A 6,160-nucleotide genomic window follows, 5' to 3' on the forward strand; every position below is an offset into this window, starting at 1 on the left:
CTAATAACTTTTGGGAGTGTTATAAGAAAAATTAAATTATGGTGGATGTCTACTCTTCCTCCATGATCTTCTCAAATGATTAATGACATATTTTTCTTCACTTTTCATGCCTATATAAAGGCCTTGTAATAGATAAGAAAATACACACAATTAAAGGAGAAAATCTCTTTCTTTTCTTTATCTCCATTTTTTGTTAATATTTTACTAAATTGCTTTTATTTTATAACACGTTATCAGTACGAATTGCTCATTTCATGATCTTCTACGTCAAGACTATGTAAATTATAAGCAGACAATGAGATCAAGTACAATGAAAAATATTTTGGATGATAATACAAAGATAAGTTTTACATCCATCTAAACCCATTCATACTTTCATATCTTTGCATTAACTTTATGTGCAGTATTTAGTTAAAATATTTTTTTCAATTATATCCAGTGAAATAAAGAACCGGAAAGGTATGTCTTTATTTGCTACATCTCTTATAGGACAAAGATAATATTCCAATGTATATATATGTTCTGACCGTTTACATACTATGATAGATGATTATTAAGGTAATTTAGTAATAATATTTTTACCATCACATGATGTATTTCATTGAAAGCAAAATTATCAAATATGTAGGAGATTTTACAGTACCTTGCAAATTTGGCATTCAAATGTACAATCATTTTTGCTGGAAACATAAGGCTCATTCCTCCGTATTGAATTTTTTTGGTGAAGTTCTTATAGTCTTTGAAATGTAAGTGGTTGTAGGTTATCTGCACATTTTTCCTAATTAATTTATTAAAATGTAAAAGTGACTGTATCATTTAAAATTTTTTTGGCATATATCCTAACTAGCATTTTTGTTGCAGAGGAACTGTTTCAAGATTGAAATAGTTATATATGTCTTCTTGAAAGTTAATTTACTTATGCCTATAATTATGAAGTAATAATATTTTAAAGGCTCGAGTGCGAGTCCTAGTGAATTTTGACCTATTATGCCAAAGATTGAGGGTAAGACGATGGGTTTAAGTCCCAACGCACTATGTTGATGAAAGGACGTTGGATTCAAGTCCCAACGCATTATGGCCTAGCATACCTTTATATGGGTAAGACATTGAGTTTGATTCATAATAATAATAATAATAATAATGATAATAATAATAATAATAATAATAATAATAATAATAATAATAATAATAATAATAATAATAATAATAATAATAACAACAACAACAACAACTAAAGAAAAAATAATATATTTTTCATGAAAAAACATGAAGCTTGTCCCACTTGATTTGCTCCATTCTTGAAGTGAATGTGATAGCAGTGCATGATAAGTCTAAATAAAGACAAGTGGTTAACCAATGAACGTGGGCGTGCGAAATGCCAAAATAATAATAGTTATCACTATGGTAATTATAAAAAGGGAGAACAAGACAATATTTACCATCAAATTGGAATGAAAAAATAAATAAAATAAAGCACATTGTATGATTATACTCCATTCTTTGAAGAGAATGTGACTTGTGATAAAGATTGAGAATGCATACTCATTCCTGAAAGTGAATGTAAAAATATATATGTGATAAAGATTATGCATAATAATGTACTTGTGCATGGTTGGATAAATACTACAACTCACCTCTAAGGGAGGTTTGAGACAAAGAAAGATAATGAATATTACTGTGTAGTTACATGAATATATCATTGGTCGCATACATGTGATACGCCAAAAAATATTTTGTCAAGCCTTATGAAAGTTATTAAAAGTAAAATTAAAGCAAGAAATTATTTTGCTTATGATGATTTTGAACATGACAATTATTATGATATGATTCTCTTTGTGAAGGAGACATTCATTATATGGATGGTGTGACAAAAGATCTTGTAGTACAAAGGCAGTTAAGAGCTCTAAAAGAACTAATTTGTTACTACCTATATGAATAAAATTGTTCATGACATTAATATTGTAGTAAGTCTCAAAAGAAACATTTTGATTTACAAATATATTAGCCAAAGTGGCTGGCATATTGAGACTATAAGTGAAAAGAAGATTGAATATCTTTATATTATTATAACTATACCGGGTAAATATGAAGGTAGCCTGACTTTTCTTCTATTTGTACTACACAAGTATAAGCATGATGATGCAATCACAATCCACAAGTAAACTAGAGGTTTATTGAAATAAATATTAGTTGGCATGACAGGTTGACCATCTCGGTTCAATTATGATGGAAAAAATTAATTGAGAATTACATTGGCATATATTGAAGAAATATAAGATTCTTCAAGAATTCTCTTCTACTGCTTATTCTCTTGATATACCAGTTAAGGCTGGGATTGAATCCCTTGATTTATGGAACGAATAAAAGGTGATAAATATATGGGTACAGTCACTTTCTATGTGGACCGTTTACTATTATATGATTTTAATAGATGCATATATTCTATGGTCACATGCGTATCAACTTGCAGTTTGTCTTTTGCAAGATTGATTGCTCAAATTATTAGAGCACAGTTCCAGAATATAAATTATGATGATTTATCTTGATAATACTGGTTTAAATCCAAGTTGGTTTAGCAGAAATTATATGCCTCTAATTATATCTAAATCACTGATTATGAGAACAAAACTGCCAAAATAAAATTTGGTATGTGATATATTATTTAATATACAACATCACGTGTATGTATCTAGCCAAGTTATGATAAGTTCTCCCTATCACAATCAGTTCAGGGTCAGGAACCAAATAATTTCCATCTAAAAATATGAATGTGCTATATGATTTAATTATTCCACCACAATACATAAAGATGGATCCCCAAATAAGGCTAGGGATATGTGTTGGTGATCCCAACAATAGGGGGAGAAAATGGGCAACTGAAAAAATAATGCATGTAATGAATTATTATGAGTATATCTAGATCCTCGTACGAGAAAATGTGAACTTGAAGTTCAAGTGATAATTTATTTGCAAAATATTGATAGGCATATTTGCTGACCCAGAGCTAAATGTCATATTCAGCTGCTAATGCTCCAAATAAAATAAAGTTCATAATGAATATTGTCTATGGCATGCATGAAGCATAATAGACCAATAGGTTCCAAAGATAAAACTCCTTGAAGAAGGAGAGAAACAAATATTCAAGATGGTCATAATAAGGAGGCAAATGCTCTAGAAGAGGACCACGACATAACACTTCATAAGACCTCATGGGAGAGGCTCAAGTACCTGAAAATAATAAGATAAAGAGATCTCAATAAGTTATGTCTTTATTGGGTAATAGTAGAACCGATACAAAATGATCGTCGACGATATTGCTAATCAAATGTAGCGCTCAATATTATTAATATTGATGAGGATCTTGAGCTCAAATCTGTCATGAAATTAGGACAGATAAATGATTGGCCAAATGAAAAATACGCAATGAAAATTGATTTCATCTGAAAAATATGAAGTTGGACGGATAGTCCCAACACCTAAAAGTATAAAGCCAGTGAAGGTATAAATGTATTCTTGTGCGGAAAAAAGAAGGTCAAGTCGATAGACATAAAGACGACTTGTGTCACAAGAAGATTTGTAAATATCCTGGCATTGATTATATAGAGATATATTCTCATGTGGTGGATGTCGCCATTTCAGATTTTAATCTGGCACTACAAGAAAATTGTGATATGCGTATAATGAAAATCATTGAAGGATTTAAATTGTTCTGAAGCATATTAAGGTTTAAAAGAAATTTATTAAATAAATCTTCAAAAATCCTTATACGGGTTGAAATAATCAGTGCGGTGGTATAATCGCCTGAGTGAGTACCTGTTGAAAGAAGGGTACAAGAATGATTCAATTTGTCCTTGTGTCTTTATAAAAATATCTGGATCTAAATTTGTTATAATCACCGTATATGTTGATGATTTAAATATCATTGGAACTCCTAGGGAGCTTCCTAAAGCAGTAGACTATTTAAAGAAAGATTTTGAAATAAAAGTTCTTGGAAAGATAAAATTTTGTCTTGGTCTACAAATTGAGTATATGAAAGATGGAATTTTTTGTCCATCAATCAACATACACTAAAATGATTTTAAAGCGATTCTATATGGATAAAGCACATCCATTCCGACCCCATGAAAATAATAAAGAGCTTCTTGGTCCCGAAGTACCATATCTTAGTGCAATTGGTGCACTAATGTATCTTTCTAACATTACAAGGTCTGACATAACTTTTTCAGTTAATGTCTTAACAAGATATAACTCTGCTCCTACAAGGAGACATTGGAATGGAATCAAACACATATTGCAGTATCTAAAAGGGACTACCGATATGGGATTATTTTATGGCAATAATTGCAATCCCGATCTTGTTGGTTATGCCGATGCTGGGTATTTATCTGACCCACACAAGACTCGATCACAAACATGTTGTGTGTTTACATGTGGAGGCACTGCCATATCTTGGCGATCGACTAAACAATCAATCTTGGCTACTTCATCTAATCATGTTGAGATAATTGCTATTCATGAAGCAAGTCGAGAATGTGTATGGTTGAGGTCTATAATACACCTTATTCGAGACAAATATGATTTGAAGTGTGACAAACTACCTACAATTTTGTATGAAGACAATGCAGCATGCATAGCCCAATTTAAGGGAGGATTCATAAAAGGGGATAGGACAAAGCAAATTTCACCAAAGTTATTTTTCACACATGATCTTCAAAAGAATGGTGATATCAATATGCAACAGATCCGTTCAAGTGATAATATGGCGGATTTGTTCACCAAATCTCTATCGACGTCAACCTTCAAGAAACTTGTGTACAAGATTGGGACGTGAAGGCTCAAGGATGTGAATTGATGCTCTCATCAGGGGGATTTAATACGCGATGCACTCTTTTTCCCTTACAAGTTTTTTTTCCATTGGGCTTTTCTTTGTAAGGTTTTTAACGAGGCAACCAAAAGGCGTATTTCTAAACATATGTACTCTTTTTCTTTCACTAGGATTTTTTTTCCCATAGGGTTTTTTCCTAATAAGGTTTTAACGAGGCACATTATCTATGGACATCTAAGGGGGAGTGTTATAAGAAAAATCAAATTATGGTGGATGTCTACTCTTCCTCCATGATCTTCTCAAATTATTAGTGATATATTCAATGATATATTTTTCTTCATTTGTCATGCCTATATAAAGGCCTTGTAATAGATAAGAAAATACACACAATTGAAGAAGAAAATCTCTTCCTTTTCTCTATCTTCATTTCTTGTTCATGTTTTACTAAATTGCTTTTATTTTATAATAGGGAGAAAAATGTTTTCATTTTACCTAAAAAAACAAAGGAAAAGAAAGCACAAGTTTGGTAGAACACGCAAGTGTTAATATAAGGCTTCAAACATAATTCTTTTTTGAATTCACTTGCCCTTTTTGTGTGTAGAACACGCAAGTGTTAGAAGACTAAGGGGTCGTTTGGTAGGATGCATTAGAAAAGATAATGCATGCATTAGTTTTTGATATTATTAAATCCCTTGTTTGGTACACTTTTTCAACCTATGTATTACTAATGCAAGTATTAGTTATACAATCTATTTGGTATTATCCTATGTATAACTAATACATAACAAACCATGGTATTAGCAATACCAAGGCTATTAAAGAATGCATTAGCATAGTTGATGAAATTGTCCTTAATGTCCCTTAAAACTAAAGAGTATGAAGGGCATTTTTGTTAACAACTAATATTTCTAAAAATTATGCAATGTTTTTTAATTTTATTAGTACACTACACCAAACAATGAATAAGAAATATTCTCTACATTACTAATCCTTGCATTACTAATACACCTAATTATTTACCAGTAAAATGGTACAGTTGAATTTTTACGTGATTTCTAGACAAATGAATTAATTTGATCATGAAATAATAAAATAATCGAAGAATTATGCAATATTTAGCCTTAGTATATAGACGAAACAACAGAAGTAACAGTTCCGGGAACAAGGTTTCCAGGCACAACAACAACAACAACAAAATCAAAAAAGTAAGAAGGTTAGATTGTATTAAGCTTTGTATAGAATGTAGCGTAAGTTTGCTAGAAAATTCGTGTCCTTTATAATGACAACTGATCTCACTATTTATAGTATGTCTAAGGAAGAAGGTCCTAGAATCGT

The sequence above is a fragment of the Nicotiana tabacum genome, chromosome 23 (genome assembly GCF_000715075.1).
Source record: "Nicotiana tabacum cultivar K326 chromosome 23, ASM71507v2, whole genome shotgun sequence".
NCBI lineage: Eukaryota > Viridiplantae > Streptophyta > Magnoliopsida > Solanales > Solanaceae > Nicotiana > Nicotiana tabacum.